Source organism: Prinia subflava, chromosome 11 (assembly GCF_021018805.1).
Source record: "Prinia subflava isolate CZ2003 ecotype Zambia chromosome 11, Cam_Psub_1.2, whole genome shotgun sequence".
In the NCBI taxonomy this organism is placed as follows: Eukaryota; Metazoa; Chordata; class Aves; order Passeriformes; family Cisticolidae; genus Prinia; species Prinia subflava.
Window position 1 is genome coordinate 15,630,972 of NC_086257.1, and position 17,684 is coordinate 15,648,655.

The 17,684-nt window shown below is 48.0% G+C and overlaps 1 protein-coding gene across 5 annotated transcripts in view; it reads right to left on the reverse strand.

The window, feature by feature from the left end:
• The window catches only part of LPP (LIM domain containing preferred translocation partner in lipoma), a 331,696-nt gene extending 318,609 nt beyond the window's left edge, over positions 1-13,087 (reverse strand). For 4 of the 5 annotated variants that reach the window (XM_063408794.1, XM_063408791.1, XM_063408795.1 and 1 more), the window contains exon 1: positions 12,964-13,087. The gene's annotated coding sequence lies outside the window, so the exon portion shown is untranslated. Of the gene's footprint in view, positions 1-12,621; positions 12,681-12,963 lie in introns of those variants that run through there. The other variant, XM_063408792.1, reaches the window with a different exon arrangement.
• Between the last annotated feature and the right edge of the window lie 4,597 nt (positions 13,088-17,684).

Here is a 17,684-nt window from a genome sequence, read left to right on the forward strand (position 1 = left end):
CAGGTTGAACACACCCATTTCCAGAGCATTATGAATGGAGCTGATCCTGCCCCAGCCTCTGAACCTGGTCCTGAGAGATTCCTGCCCATCCCTGTACCATTCCTTCAAGAGGATGGATGTTCAACAGCAGTTGCAGAGCTTCAGGCCCTGCTTCCAGGGAGCCCAACCACTTTGGACTGCACATCTTCCAGCCCTCAACCCAGCAGTGCCATCAGTCAGCCCTTTCAATTTGCACTGAAGGAGCACAAACACTTGCATAGTCACTCAGAACCAAAAGAGAGAAAGAAAGGAGAAGACCCTCTGACCCCCTCCTGTTGCAGATACAGTCAGGTCAAGGCAAAAATTTGACAGAAGCAGAGACTGGGCAAATAGAAAGGAAAGGGGGCAGCTTCTACTGTAACAGCAGGCCCAACTCAACACATGAATCGAAGTTAATGTATATCTGAAACCAATTACTGATAGAAACTAAACCATCTAGGAACTGGGGTTCCTGGTAGTGAGCGCACACACACATTCAAAACCTTTTTCTTCTTCTTGCTGGTTTTTAGCCCATAAAAAAGCCAAGATAAAGATATGCTCTGGCACACAGGGTACACACACTCCCTTCTATCACCTTTAATGGCTTCCCACCAAAAAAACACATCCTCTATCCCAAATGTAATTATTAGCTTCCGAACATTTTTAACAACCCTGTGCTTCTCCCATATTTATCCTTTGATCCAACAGCAGACAAAGGATTCAAGCACAAATTCCCTGTGCATCAGGATGGAGCTGCTGGCCCTGATGGGGCCCTCCCATGCGTCAGCACCAGTTCAAAGTAAAACAGCAGAAGCAAAGGATTTGGAAACAAATAGGAAGTCAGCATAGTTTTGCTCTGTGCACCAAAGATGGTAATTATTTTGGAAAAGACTACATACCCTTTTGGCTTTTAATTAGCAGCAAACCAAGTCCACTCAGTTCCTATGAGCGAGAAACTATTAGGGGTTATGGATCCCCAACCAAGGTAAACAAATCTCTATCAGTCCTTCACCCCCAGAATAACTTCTGATTGTCAAGCACAGTTACCAGGGGAATGAATAGCTTCTCCTGCATGCTCCTCACTCAATTAAACTAACGCAGACAAAAAGGCTGGGCAGCAGCCACTGGCAGCATGGGCTGGAGTCAGATGCACACTCTCAGCTCAGAGCAATGAGGGACAGGACAAGCAGCCCACAGCCCCTGTCATCCCAGAAGACACCCAAGACTTGTCCTTCAGGTGCTGAATGGCAAAAACTAATGGGGTCTGTGCCCTGAGGAGACTCCAGGAAGTTTTAACTACACGCAGGTATTTGGAGCCATCATTCATATTAATTTTGGAGACTGATGAAGAACTGAGCAGGGAAACACCTAAGGAAAGAGGTTTTTTATTAGTGATCCAGAACTATCCTACTGCTGCCCCAAGCATTTCACTTAGCAGCCTTATAATTACAACTCCACCTGAAAAATCAGGACAGCCACACAGCCAGAGCATGAAACAGAGGCCAGAAGAAATGAATATGATCCTCAGTCCTTCTTGAAGACTTCTTGAATCACAAACTGCAGAGTCCAGAGACAACTCCAAATAAATCGCCACTTTCTTGTCCTCAGGTTGACATTTGGGGACAGACAGGGAGGCAAGTAAAGGATACAGACCAACCAGGACCATCATGAGTTCACGCATGATCCCCACAGAGGTGGGCATATCAGCACATGGACAAAGGCAGGCAGCAGACAAAATCCACAGCTCCCTCCTTTCAGCTAGGCTTTAATAAAGTGGGAGTATATAAACATACTGCTAAATCCCATTCTCCCTCATGAACTAAAGGAAGTTGTATCTTTGATGTCAATGGAAGCCCAGCTCAGCCCTCGCACACTGTGGCAGAGCAGCCTGAGGCAAAGGCAGCAGGTGCCCTGCTGAGCTGAGCCCACACAGCCACCAACACACTCAGCTCCAATGGGATCTTCTAGCAGGTGTTACTGGAATCCTGGGCATCTCTCTAGCAAAGTGCAATGATATTTAACTTCCTTATGGGCTCTGGAGGCTGCCAAACATCTGTTGGGATTAGCTGGTTCATGTTTGAAAAGTGCACACAAACGCTAGCGTAAGGAAGGGGCTGGCCTATTTATGGATGTGAATGCTGGACCAAAACCCAAACCCACACACTGTATTTGCACACACGGCTGTATCTCCCCTGACACATTTCACTGTTTTAGGATGGAGGCATGAGGCGTCCCCTATAGCTTACAGCCTACTTCTGGTCGCTGATAACTTCAGTGAGTCATACTGCTCCCCTCCTCCACTTCACCCCATCCAAATGCACAGCTGACTTTTGCTGACAGGCTGGGCCAGCACAGCCCTACCAGGAGCCCCCAGATCGGGGTTGCCCTTTGCAGGGGAAAACCACCTTCCCCCAAGCTCCATCCCACACTCTGGAGTGCTGCAGATCACACTCACAGCCCACAGACCTCCAGCAGGCTCCCAAACACCCCACTGCAGCTGATCAGCCACCCAAATTCATCGTGGCAAGAGACTTCACAAGTTTCATGTTTCTCTTGGGTGTCCCTCCCTCACACAGAGGCCTCCTGTGAGTAAGGGCTGAGGAATGAGACAGCGAGTACGCACAGGACAGAAACTGCAGTGATAAACAGCTGTGGGGGAGATAAACTCCCCAGGAAGGACGGGAAGAGCCCAAGCAGGGTCCAGATTGAACCATGCACATTTGTTAAAGACACATAAGCGGGAATAGCTTGCAGTGGCAGAGCCACAGCAGCTGTATGTTCCTGTGACCCAGAACTGCTTTGCACCAAGTTGCAAGTCCTACATGTACAGCTTCACTCTGTCAGAAGCTACTGCTTCCCTTTACTCCACACATTTCATTACTTATCAGGTCTTTATCTTAGTCACATTCTTCTAACACTTTTTACATCCTTTTGGTCTTCATTCATAATCAGTCACTATGTTCACAAGTCAATCATTCAGCTCTTCACTCACCATTATTTATTTTCATCTCCCAGGGCAGGACCCCCCTCAGACAAGGACATCACTTCATGGGTACAGCCTGTGCTCTGTGCTTGGGCTCACAGGAATTTGATGCACCCTGTTTTCCAAACTCACAACTCTCCTTCAGGTAGCAAAACAAGCATCAGGCACAGTCCAAGATGCTACTGGTCAAATTTAGAAATATGGACAACACAAGAAAATGTTGGCTATGAGATATGGAAGCAAAAACAAAGGACAAAAAGAACCCAGGAGTATACCTATACCATACCCAGAATTATTCATGTCTTTCATTAGATGGATGGTCTCATCTTTCTGGAGCTCAAAAGCATCTGGAATCACTTTCATTCTACATCAGGTAGAATTTGCACAACTAAAACCCAAAATATATTCCCATTCTAGCAAGTGCCTCTACCAAGGAAGTTGAAACTAAATGAGATGAGCCAGTGACTTTCTGATAACACAGCTACCTTTGCACACCCAGCTCCACCCATGAAAGTGGGCACACCCTTAATCAGGCATGAATCAAATCACCTGATTCACAAGAAATTTATCAAGAGTTGTTGCAAAAACCCATCAGGCTGCTCATGCCCCACTGCACTGCATGGGAACAGCCAACACAGGAAGAGGGCTACCCTGAAGCCAGCAAAGCACAACCCAAGACCTAACACACCACCTCAGGTGTGCAAATGAATACAGATTGGAGGCTTGGGCCATGGCATCCAGGGAAGCAGGGTGTTGTGCATATGAGTATGAGAGCCCAGAGAATGGCCTGACCCCAGACAGGGTGGGGACAAGCAGCACAGATGATCATTGTAACACACAGTAACACACTGAAGCAATCCTCTCTATCCTATCCCAGGGCAGAGCACAGAAAAGCAATACACTCTAGCAGTGCAAAGGTGAGGTGATATCAAGCCACCTGCCCTGCATCCTCAGAGACATTGGACACCCAGCTGTAGGAACAGTGCCTGTAACACACTGCCTGTAGGCTGTGTGTGCAATGAGGGCATGGAGTAACTAACTTCATCCAGAATGACTTATAAATGAACACACCCTGCAGGGATCCTTGTGTGTAGTAAGGCAACGAGCTCTGCTCTTTTAACAACCCTGCTCTGCTCTTGTAGCTCCTTCTCCCAGGCTACGACATAATCTTTAAAAATTTCTCAACTAACTTCCCCAGCCTCCACACACCCCAAGTTCACAGTTCTCCCACGCAACAGAGCAAAACTCACCGTGCCAAGGCATGGAAGGAGGCACACAGGCACTCTGTGAGCTGCCATCATTTCACCCAGACACTTCGAGGACCTGGGTGGGTGGAGTGCCTTGGAAAGACATGCTCATTTATATTGTTTTAAGTTCACCTGCTGCTCTGGCCACATTCCCAAACCTCGGCTGCAGAAAGAGACACTCAAATAGGCACTACATGCCAAGAACCCTGCACTTATTCCTGCAGCAATGCAGTGGTCCAAGCCATCACCCCTTACTTCTAAAATATGCTTCTGCCCCACAGTCCTTTACTTAATGCCACTGTTTAAAGTCTGCAAATGTCTGCATCACTCACAACAGAATCTCCTGCCCTGCATAAGACTGAGTCTTCACTTCAATGAGGCTCTGGTCACTCTGCATGCTCCAGGAGGAAAGAAGCCTGACATCTCCCCTGTAACTTTAACCCTTCTGCACTTCACTTGTTCCCTATCCATCTGCCTTGGGAACAGTTTAGGATTTGGGTACAGGACAGTACCCAACAGTGTTTGCTAAAACACTGGCTTATCTTCAGGCACACAAGTAACTGCAGAGTTCAGCTGGATTACTCATACACTTGAATTTCAAACTTACTATGCAGAAGGTTCACCAAGACCTTAAATGGCAAAGATGCAATGCCATGTTTTCCAAACTCGGCTCTGCATCCCAAGGAACTCAAAAAAGAAATGGATTCTCTGAAAAAGCACCAAAGTGAAACTGTGCTAAGGGAGGCATAATTCTCATTCTCCAAAAAAATAGCCTGCAGGATCAGAAGTGATGAATAAGCTTTAAAAGCTTAACTATCTGAAAAATGTCAGTCACACTGTACATGGAAAACAAATCACTGAGGAAGCGTCGAGCAGATGACGTGAAGTCCTCGTTACTTCTACTCCTTGAAATATGTTTTCATACATAAACACCACCTGGACCTGACCATCTTTGTGGCTCATTTCTGGACCTCCTCACCACCACATTTCAGTTCCAACAGCATTAAGCTGCTCTAGCCTCCAAATGCCAGAGGTAAAAACAGCTTCCACACTAAGCTAGGCATTTTAATACTCATGCAAGGTAAGTATAAGCTTTGCCCCCCACTCAAGGATAATGATGATAAATGCGTAAGAGGCAGGTACAGCAAGAAATATGTGAGAAGAAAAAGCATTAGCGCAAGGAACAGTCCAGAGTAATCTCCAGAGTTAAACAGAAAGGATGTTAACTTCAGTCTGTAATTACAAACAATTCTTCCCAACCATTTCTTTGCTTTATTATCAGTTATGACTGCACACTTAAGAGAACAACCCTGGTCTAACTCCTTTTTATTCCATGATTTCAGTGTCAAGGGTGATGTGAGACAGGTAGTTTCATGCCTCTCCAAGCCTCAGTGTCCCATCAGTAAAGTGGCACGAGTAATTCTCCTTCACATGGGGAAGGCACTACAAAAATAGTTCCTCCGATTTCCAAAGTGCTCCAATGAAAGAGCAAAGAGCAGTCTAGAAAAGCACAAAAGAAAATTAATAACTCTTCATTCTTCTCAAGTTTGAACAGCACATGGTAAATAAGGCTTGGGGCCACACAAACCCCATTAAGTATCACCTCCTGCCCTGAAATTAAGTAGCTATATCATAATACCTGCTTGCAGGGGAGGCTGAATTTAAGGTTTCAACGACCCTCATTCTGGCATTTCATAGCTTTGGAGCACTTGGACTTTGTAACTTTAACACCACTCTTTAACGAAGTTCAGAGGATGCAACTAACTACAGGTTTGCCACAGGGCTGCCACAACCACTCTCCATTTTTTCTTGGGGTATCCAGATTATAGGCTTGTCTTGGCCACAGTAATACCTTGAGGTATCTCTCAAGATTTGCCCAAACCCAAGATAAGCAAATCAAGTCTCCATCTCAAACAATGAGGTGTGTTAAATCCAAGCCAGCTGATGTCCTTCAGCAAAGAGCTCGAACAGGAACTTCACTGACACCCAGGCTAGTGAGGCAGTGATGATGCAGCAGCTGGAGCTACAACCACTTATCAGCTGCTGATTCAATCACTCTCCCAAACCAGCCGCTGCTGCCTGCATTGTCTGGGAGACTCCTTGCTTTCATTCATGCCTCACTAAGTGGAGTAATTCAAATCTGTTAAGGTGAGGTAATAAACTGTTGAAACAGAGAGCTCCTTAGGGTACGTGCACACAGCACGTTGAGAATGCACATTACTGACATAGAAAACACCCTAGCTGGGGTACAACCACCACAGCCACTGCAGCAGGACCATCCACACATCACCTGTAAGGAGACCCCAACATTCTCTGTCCAAAAAGCAAACCTCATCAACCTGAATTCCATGTAGCAGCCACACCACTGAAAACGCCCTGTAGGAGATACCTAAACATAACAGAGCCAAATTTAAGGTAAGGTTTGAAGCCGGACCATTTCTACCCCACCACACAACCCTACCCATCCCATGGGGCTTCACAGATCTTTTTCAAGGCCTGTGGGACAACCAGTCCATTCAGCCTCCTCCACCCCACCTGCCTTTGCCCAGCTGTCTGGGTTGGTCTCTGTTGAGCAGCTGGGTCCTGGTTCCTCAGCAGCATTCCAGCCCTCAGCCCTGACACAGGCTCTCCATGTGAGAAGAGAGCAGGAGCAGAGGTGAACAGAAGATGACTGCAGCTCCCCACAATGAGATCAACTGGCCAAAACAAATAAAAAACAAAAACAAAAAAAGGAGCGGGTAGTTACAAATTGATGCATAAACAAGACCTGACTGTGCAATTCAGAGCTAACAGGGCAGTTTGCTAAATGTTAATTAAATCCTTAGTGCTTGTTACTCCAGTCATGGAGATCAACTTATTTTTAAATTAAATAAGCAGTAAATGCTTAGATGAACTTCTATTAAATTTCACCCAGTGAGTGAAGTATGTGGGGCTTTTAATAGACATTAAACAAGATAGTTATGGCAAGTTAGCTGATATTTTATTACCTAAAGATAATGGCCATATTAAATCTCAACTATTTCCACTGGCAGCACAATCATCCAAGATTTGGTGGAAATTTTCCTGCCTTGAAGCATCACTGAGCAGCAGGAGCAGGGGGAGGAAGGCAGCCAAGAGCTGAATGGCACCTACTTAGAGTGTACTCATGTGCATAAACTCTCTTAGACACAAAACAGAATCTCTCCCAACCAGATCTGCAAATCCCAGAGGGCTGATGGGCTATGACCCAGCAACAAAACTGGCATAAGCCAGAGACCCTCGTGCATCCCTCCCTGCCCCCAAATCAACCTATGTAATTTATGGGTTTGCTGAGGAATCACAGTATTCCAAGGTTCTCTTATGCCATCAAGGGCAACAGAAAACATCCTAACAGCCTGCAACACTCAAAAGCTCATAACTTAGTCGAAGAAAAGGTTATCAGCAGCCCACAACTCCACCGATGTTTGTTTTCCTTCCCTGAGCATATTGTGATAGTTTGGAAGTTCTTCTGACTCACATGTGTGTGTCACTGTCACCCACAGATCCCAACAACAGATACTGACAGTCTAAAATGACAGAGACTTGCTGACAGTGACTTAAAAATGATCATTTCCATGCCAGCTCTTGCAGTCACTCAGAACCTGATCGAAACCAGCTCTTGGAGATCAAAACAGACTCTCCACTGAGTTGTCTCTACCGATAACCTTAATTGCAATATCAAGTGTGGGTAACAGGTTTTAGTTTTTTTCATTTTTGGACTGGAAAACATCACCAGCCCTACATGGCCTAGCAGGCCCAGGAGCAGGATGAATGAAAAGAACCAACCCTGCTAAAACTCTGCTTCTCAGGCAGGCATAAGCTCTCAAAAGCTTTAATGTTTTGTGGGGTTTTTTTCTGGTCTGTGGTTTTCGGTTTGATTTGTTGTTTTCTTTTCTCTGTTTGTTTCTATTTTGCAAAACAAAGAACATCCTAAATCAGAAAGAGGAAAACACTGAGTTCTTCAAACTTTACTGATGCTCTCCTCCAGCAGCCCAGTGCACACATGGACACCAAACACAAGATCTGCCCTCCAACCCCTCCTCTGAAACCCTTGTTTGTAAAGTTATTTTAAGTATTTTCCTATGTATCACCCACACTCTTTAAAGGCATTGTTCCTTTTGAATCTGTGCATCAGATAACCCACATCCTTTCATAACTTATGGTTTCCATCTCTTTTGCTCTTTCCTCCTCTATTCTGGCTGCAATTGCAGTAATCTCTAGCTTTTCACAGAATTACATCGCTGTGAGAGCAAAGGGAGATGAGGAAGCTACTGGGGTGAAAAAGACTGGCTGTGGAGGACCTTGTCTTTTAGAGAGGAACATCACTGTCACATTTACATGTGCACACAGCAAACACAGATGATGAATCACAGACTTCTGCTGGGTCACATGGACTTCATATTCATCTTACTTCCCTGAAGGTTTCTCCCCATCTAAAACAAAGTACCTAAAAAGCACACACATACCTAAAAATTCATAGAATATCCTGATTTGGAAAGGACCCACTCTTGGCCAGTGTATATTTCTCCATCATCCTGATGCCATCTTTAAAACCTCTCCATGCATTCGCAGGGACTTAGCTCCACCTCAGCAGGGCTGCCACAGAGCACACCAGAGCCTGGACAATCAGTTAAAGGTGAAACCCAGCATCTGGGAACAGCCAGAGCAGAGTGTGCAAGTGTTTCTCAAAGCCATGTCAGGGAGAGAAGAGCTCAGTAGGAAAAAGGCAGAGCTGTGTGGGTCAGGCTTTCAGAAGCTTGAGGACCAACAAAATGCCACTGAGGATGTATTGTTCACCCAACCATGATGGGCAGAGCAATAGAGAAACCACTGCGGGCACCCTGAGGGTATTTGTTTCCACAGACACACGGAAACTGTGTTCTTACAACGATTTGTCATCCACTCAAGCTGCCGCTTTCCTCTGTGTCTACCTAGTGTCAGCCAGAGATGCTTCATGGAAACCTACATGAAACTGTTTCTTCTTTCTAATTAGACGTTTATGATACAGTGGGCACCACCAGGGGCTGGTACAACTCTGAATGTACCTGACACTCATACAACCATCCCATCTTCTTTTCAGACTTGGCTGAACTCTTGTTCTCAGCAACATTCTGCATGATAAATGCCACCATTACTTACACCGAAAAGCAGTTAACTTTCTTCATTTCAAATCCACCACATTCACCTTCATTTTCACTTGTACAAAGGAACAGACATCCATTTTCTACAGCATTCACTGTTTCTCTGACACCTTTCTAACACGTGTCCTTTTAACAGAAGTGATCCCATTCTGCTGGTCAAACTCCCTCAGGTTTTCCAGCTCCCAACCATTCTTACTATCCTTCTCCAAAACTGCACACACAAAGTTTGACTGATCACAAGGGTATCACCTAAGTTCTAGAGTAAGGCAGGTGGACACAAGCAGTGATTTTAACAAACAAGGCAACAGCCAGGCTTCAAAACAGAATAGTGTCTCCATTCTGGGCATGAACCCCCACACTGTAATTCTTACTAAGAGTTATAATTAAAAATACATACTGATGATAATATGTGTAAAAAGACTCCACCTCCACTTAGACTGCATCAAAACTCACTAGTCCAGCTCTGGAGCTTTATCCCTGAACATCATAGAGAAACAAGTGCTTTAGCAAGGGATACACACCTGAATCTGCCATTACACTGCTTGAAAGCTTGAATTACACTGCACCAGTTCCTCATTGTGGCCATTACCTCACTAACACAGCAGAGCTGAAGATGTTTCTCAGAGGAATACAACTTGGAAATACAATGTGCTCTGCAAATTTCCAGGAGACAAGTCAGGTAAACTAACCATGATTCCTAAAATCCAAGAATCACTTCTGACTTGTCAGAAAGTGCCAGTCTAAAGCCAGGCTTTTGCCAGTTTTTTCCGGTTTCACAACAGCACATGTCAGACAACATCATTCAATACTTTTATCCCCTAAAGCTGGGTGACTCCACCAAAAATGAACAAGAGAAAGGATTCATAGAGCTGGAATCCACACTGAGATTGGCATGCTCACCAGCATCCTGTCCTGACATCAAGGCTGATGTTCAAACATGCTCCAAAGGTAGAAATGTCACCTCTGTGTGACAGGAATTGCACTTTCTCTCCCAGCTCTATACCAGCATCTCTGCCCCACCAGTACCAACCACACCAGGCAATCAAGGCTGGCAAGAAAAGCAGAAATTCTCACTGACCCAGGCACCAAGGAGACTGAACATCAGCAATTCAGAGCAGCTTGGGGCCGCACCTACAGAAGCTTTAATGAGATGGTTTTACCCTCATTTTCCTGGACGTGTCCTTCATTTGCACCCAGTTGCTGGCCCAGGCAGCACACCAGGACTGCTGGCAACATGGGACACACACAGCCAGTGTGCCCACACAACACACAGGGTGGGAGTGACTTCTGGGAAGCAGGTCTGCTACCCACCACATGGCATCCCTCTACAGGACCCTAACTGATGGCAACTCACTGCTGCTGCTGTGCTGGACACAGGTGTCCCTCATCTGGCAGTTTTACCCAGCCTACAAGCTAAACCAGGTGGAAAAAGAAAACCTGAATAAAACAATTCAAGGAAACCCATCTATGAAACAACAGCAACAGGCCTGAAGGGCCCAGCAGCAGCACCTGCATCATAACAAAGTTAAGGGCTGGATCTCACAGGGAGGGTAGGAGCTTGCTGATAGGTGGCTCTATGGCCATCACCCACACCAAGAGCTGCTGATGGCCAATTCCGAAGGGAAAAACCCTCCAACAAAAGCTAAACAATTGAAATAGGGGAACAACAGAGCTAATAAATTTAGGAGCAATAGGCTGTAAGGTCATGGAGTGGTCAGGGGGAGACAGACCAAGCCAACAGGCAGAGAGAAGTTTTCAACAATAAATCTTTATCCACGGATGCACGTATTTCCCAAGGGAAATCCCAGAGTATTATTCAGCCTTGTGTGGGCCAGCCCTGCTGGAGCAAGGGTGGGGATAATTAGAAAGTTCCCCACATCCCTAAACTGTGCTGCTGCACAGCAGGCAGAGCTACACACAGGACAGCAGTCACCATTTTTCACCAAGAACACAGCCATATTACTAACAGAGATGAAATGCTGTGCCCTCTTCTCCAGCTCTGCAGGTTCCCATACTTTTCTAATATTCCACTTCTCGGTGAGCCAGCACCTGCTATATCACCCAGCTCCCAGGCACTCCCCACTCTCTCAGATCTTCCCCCAGAAATCATTCCTGGAATGTACCAGTACAACCTCTACAGGTAAATAACTTCATGGAAGCAAAGAAATCTTGAAATGTGTCCAAAACCACCTGTGGCTTCTACGTGAGACCTTCCTTCTCTGCATGGGTCAAAACCTCTTTGTGCAGAGGGACCAAGGTGTTGCAGATGTGCAGGGGGACACATCAGCAAGTTTGATGGCTCCTGCAAGCTCCTTAAACTTCTGTGTACCAATTGCCTAGCAAAACAGAAAGAAGACAAAAAACTAACCGAAGAACAACATAACTGGGCTTAAAAGTCAATTTCTACAGGTGTAGGAAGAAAGAAACAAATAAAAAATAATCAAAACAAAGCAAGAGACTCCAACTCTGGTATGTTTCACGGGGAGGCCAAGCTGCACCTCGAGACACAGGCGGCAGAGCAATTAGGCAGCAATTGCTTCATCAACGCCTCCTCGGGAGCACTGCCGGCTTCCCAGCACAGCCCCGGGGCGCGGGGAGTGCTCCTGGGCCACGCCAGGGGTAAGGTTTGCCTGTTCAAAAGAGGAGAGCAAGAAAGGGAGAGGGAAAAAAAAACCCTACAACTTATACTTTAAAAAAAAAAAAAAAGCCGTGGGTGACGTCAGAGTGTGGGAAACTTTTCTGTCCTTACCTGGTGGGTAAGGCAGGGCCTCCCCCGGCATATAAAAAGCTGCCGGAGCTTTACTCAACTTATTACTTACTACGAGCCGCGGCCGGGGGTCGGCGGGGCGGGGCCGCGGCAGCCCCCGCCCGGGCCAGGTGCACCTGCGGCACCGGCCCGCCCGCCCGGAGGCCCGGCCCGGCCCGCCCGCCGACACCGGCCGGGAGCCGAGCCCCGGGGCCGCCCGTGCTCCGGGGGAGCTCCCCGAGCCCCGGGCCCGGCGCTGCCCCCGCCCCGCGGCCGAGCCCGCACCGCACCGGGCCGGCCCCTCGGGCGGCCGCGGCGCCCCGGGCGGAGGGAGGAGCCAGCGCGGCCCCCCCGGGCGGCCGGCAGCGCTCCCCGCCCCGGCCGGGGGCTCCAGCTGTGGCACAGCTGCCTCGGCGGGCGGACGGGGGTGGGGGGAGGAAGGGGGCAAGTTATTATCTGCAACAATACCTCGGGGGAGGAGGCAGCGGAGGCGAGCGCGGCGGCGGCGGCGGGAGGAGGCGGCGGGGGGCGGGCCGGGGGCGGCTCCGGGCCCGCCCCGCACCGCCCGCCCCCGGGCCCGCCGCCGGCCCCTTCCTTCCGCCCGGCGGCCCCTTCCGCGCCCCGCGCCGCTCCCGCCGCCTTCCCCGGGCCGCCCCTCCCGCGCTCCCGGCTCGGGCACCCCCGCGCCGCTCCCGCCGCGTCCCCCGGGCGGCGCCTCCCGCGCTCCGCCCCGCACATCCCTCCCTCCATCCCTCCGGTCCCTCAGCCGCTCCGCATCCCTCCGTCCGCGCCCCCCACCCCGGCCCTTACCTCCCCTGGGCGCAGGAGGGGCGGCCGGCGCCCCCGAGCTCGGCGGGACGGCCTCGAAACAAAAAGCGAAAGCGGCGGCCGCTGCCTCCCGCTCTGCCGGGCTGCCGCGCTCTGCCCGCGGCTGACGTCAAGGGCCCAAATTCCTGCCTTTCCCTGCAGGCAGATTTGTCCATGTAAGGGCTGGGGCCGGGGCCGGGGCCGGGGCGGCCGCACGGCGGGAGGGGGCTGCGCTGGGGGGCGGGCGGCAGCGGCTCCCGCTACCTGGGCCGGGGGAGCGGGGCTGGAGGCGGCCCCGACCCTGCGAGCATCACCTTCCTGCTCTGCATCCCGGGGCCGGGGGAGCCTTGGGCTCAGAAATGCAGCATGTGCCTTGCAGGATCCAACTTTTCACTAGCAATTTTTGTCCAGGGCTCCTTTTAATTCTTTTGGTGCTTCTCCAGGCAAGTTTTAATCTGTTGTTCCCCAGCTAGGGCAAAGAACAAGGAGGGAAGGTAATAGGTGCAGGGAGTTCCAAAGGAGCTGCTTGTTCCAGATTCCAACCAAGACTTGTCGCGAATACGAAGGAGAGGGGGAAGGGAAACTATTTTCTGATTGCTTTCTGTTTGATTGTTTTGTGGCTATTTCTAAGGACTGCAATTAAAATAAATTGGGATTTTGAGTGTGATTGTTTTTATAATTGAATGTTACCCTTTAAGTAGCTGTTCGGTATCTGCATCTGCCCTGAAGAGAAGGGGAAGACAGAAGGGTTACATTGTGTTCAGGCTGCGGAGGGGAGCTTTGCTAAGCCTTGCTCGTTTGGAAAGAGATTTCTGGATGAGTTTGTAGGGACTTCAAATGTATTTCATTTTTAAAATAAAGGGCACTGGTGTGTGCTTTCAGAAGATGTTTACATCTTATCCCATTACCAGCTTTAATGTCCACAGTCAGAGCTTGACAGCCCCAGGAGGGCAAGGTTGCTCGTTTGGACACAAAAAAAAAAGGACAGTAAGTGCCTAAAAGACTCAAGCATTAGCAGAGCATTGTGATTCAGCCTCTCCACCTTCCCTGCCTGCCCAAACCACTGTACTTTCCCATCAAAGACCCCAAGAGATTTCAGCCCACCCTGGCAGAGCCCTCAGAAGGGAAAGCGTGGCATTTCCCAAATTTTGTCCTCAGTGCAAACCCCCCATCTAGGGTTTGGTGTCCCGAGCTGGCCCTGTCTACCAGGGGTGCTAAATTCCCCCCAGGAACAGAGAGGCCTGCCAGGGCCAGATTGGCTCCCTAGAAGCACTGCAGCTAAGCTGTGTGAGCAGTCACGCTGCAGGTGTTTCCTAAGCATTAGGACTATGACTAGAAATACCCCAGCCTTGTCCTGGCCACCTACCTGGTGTTCCAACCCTGCTGAGATCCTGAACCAGAGCTGAACGGTGCATGAGTCAGCGGGGCCCTGTGCTGTAGGTGTTACCTAGAGAGCCAGCAGTGCTCTGTGAATGTGGCCTCTTGTGAAAGACACGGGCACGGCTGATTTCCAGATGGAAGAGACTGTAGCACCAGCTCAAGCTGAGCAGCCAAAGCCTTCGCCTGGGGCCCTGTAAACCCAGGCTCAGTTCCCTCCTGCAGAACCTACAGTTCACCTGTCTCCTTCCAGCTGAGTGCTGGGCTGCGAGATCATGCTTCTGCATGGTGCTCTGAGGACAGCTCACAATGGGATTTTCTTCCACCGGGAGCAGGGGGTCATCCCCAGGGGATTCCTGGCACCCATGTCTGTCAGCCTCAGCATGGTGGAGCTCTCGATGGTAGATGTGCGCATATGCCTGGTTTGGTTTTTTCTTCTTCAAGTTTTCTTAGAGAGCTGCAACAGCCCTTGTGTCAACCAGTATCTAGGGGAAGTATATGAACACAAAAAAACCCCTTTGGCTCGAGATGAGAGACAAGTGCTCTCCATTTAGTATTTCAGACAAAACCAGTGGTCAAATATTTTCCTGGTCCCATATCCAACAATTATTGCTTCTTTATCCATCAAGCTTATGAAATTTTCCAGTGCTGTTAACAGAAGATAGAATACTGTGCCCATCCATAGCAGCCTCCTTTAAATGATCTCAAAAGTTTTAAGCTTTGAGCCTCCAGAGTTTGAGATAGTAACTACTGCTACCTCCATTTTGCTGGTAGATGAACTGTGACTAATCCTCTGCAGCACAGCAGCAGAAGTTTGATTTGCAGCCCATTACCCTTGTAACGTGCTGCCCAGAATGGTCACTGCCTTGTCAAACACAGCATGAATTTTCTGGGGTTTTTTTTCAGTTTCCTATCATGACCAATATCATATACTCTGGAAATGAAAGTAGAAAATTCAAGGTGTTGAGCCTGGCTGTGAAAATCTGCTCTTTGCCTGGAAAAAATCAAAAATGCTGGCAAACATACAATCATTCCTTTGGTAATATCTACCGCACCCTGCACCATAGCAGCAAAATGAATTAAACAGCAAAAGACTGAAATGCCTGATACTACATGGGCCAGTCAGGAGGCAGGAATACAGGAGTCAGCCTGGGCCAGTACTAATTCAAGGAAATTAAGTTTTTTAGTGTTTAAGGTGCATGACTAGGAGATTGGAAACTTGGCTTCTGCTCCTACTTTCCCTGTATTGTGTGACTTTAGACCAGTCAGTTCACCTTCCCGTGTCTGGAGGAGCCCTTAGAAACCCAAAGCACAAGGTTTAGAACAGGGAATAACACACCATGACCTCCTATCAGACCCCATTCTGTGCAAAGTTTCCAGAAGTCAGCAAGTTAAACCTTGCTTTTCACAGTTTTGGTCTCTCCTTTTCACTGAGATTTCATATGCAAAAAATCACAAAAAACTCAGGATGGGAAGAACCCTTAGGAAGCCACAGGAATTCCATCTCTCAGGCCATAGACCAGGAGCAGCACTGCCTAACCTGTACCTGACAGGGGTTCACCTACCCTGCTCATAACAATATCTAGAGGATCCATTCCAGAGCTCCACAGTTGGATATGTTTGCTTTATCTCTAACCCAAGTCACTTTTGCTGCAAACAGCTCTTAATCAGATGAAGCTGTGGGGAACTGACATATTCCCTCACTAGCAACAATTCCAGAACAACAGGAAAGTCGCCCACCTGGTGAACTAATTCTTCTGTGGGTAAGAGCCAAAGAGGCTGGAAAACACACTAAGCATGTGTTTTTGGGAGAGCAGCCACCTAATTTACAGACAAAGATCAGATGCAATTAGTATTAGATCAACTGGAGGCTCCTCTGCCCCAAACCACAGCACTTTTGAACCGCCTCGCCAGGAGGACGCCAGTTTCCACCAGGACATGCAGGGTCACACTTGACCCTTCAGTCTCCAAAGGGTATTCTTGGAAGCACATGCAAAACCCAAGCTCACAGCAATAGCATTCCTGTGGCACCGGGGAAGGAATGAGGAAACACCAGCATGGATACTAGGCAGACAGGAGGGGAAAAACTCATCCTGCAAGACTTAATTAATTTCCACACAGGGTGCTTGTTTCTGATGGAGAGATACATGTGTGTGCTGCCTTGTAGAGGGAATCAAGAAACAGCACTGGGGCTGAGCTTTGTCATTCCCCACTTTGCAGGTATGTTTGCACCCAGCCAGGAATGCAAGACACAGTACTGAGCAGGCTTCACTGAGTCACAGATCTCTGACAGCGATTGAGACTGGGCCAAAACCCCAAGGGAATCTGCACTGATGAGAAATGCATTTGCCAACAAACTCCCCAATTTTCTGTGAGTGTATCAGAGATGGTGACATCATAAAACCCTCCATCTCTGTGCACATCTTGGAGTTGCAAGTGGTTCACAAGATGCTCAGTTTTACCTGGCCATCAGTCCTGTCTAATTCCATATCATTTCACTGTTGGCCATGGTGAGTTTGGGGTAGCTCAGGAAACTACAGATCTGCTCCCTGCTCTGCTCCATCTACAGTGTAGGCCATAGTTGCTTGTGCCTCAGGAATGGTAAAGTTTTGTAAAACTGCTATATTCCATTCTATTGCTGAGAAGTACAGTTGAGCAATGTGCTTGTGTAGCACACTTCATTTTAAGGACGTGGTTACATCCACTTTGAGCCCAGAGAGATTTCAGCTTAGATTTAAGCACTCCATTGAACAGTGTGGATTTAAGGATTGAAGGGTTTTGCTAGACACTATCTTTGGTTAAGGAGGAAGGAGGTTTGCTAGTGCCTGAAGCATTTTGGCACATCCAAACCATTACTAGCACTACTCCTCTTTTCTAATGAATTTTGATGAAATTAACAGAATTGGTAAAGAAGTTCATAATTTCATTAACAACCCTCACTCTCTGGGTCTCAGTTTAGTGGGGGGGAAAAAAGCAAACTTCTAGTATCTCATCAGAATGGTGTGTCATCATTAAAGCAGGAGCCACTAGATGTATTTTATACCATCCAGTATCATGCACAGTATCTCACCAACTAATGGTAAATGTCTCATGTCCAGATTTGAGCATAGAAATTATGAGTGCTTTGTTTTACAGGACGAGAACCAGTTAAATACTTTATGGAGTCTACACTGAATAAACAAAGTACCCCAGTCTTAAAAGAAATATTTGTGGCAACAAAATATTTTGGGGCACATTTTTGCATGGGCTCTGACCTCCCTGTTGAGAATCAAAGTGAAAATATTGAATGTACTAAGCAGATGTCTTCTCCTAGTGACAGCAAGATGAGCAAAGACAGCTGGTTAGAA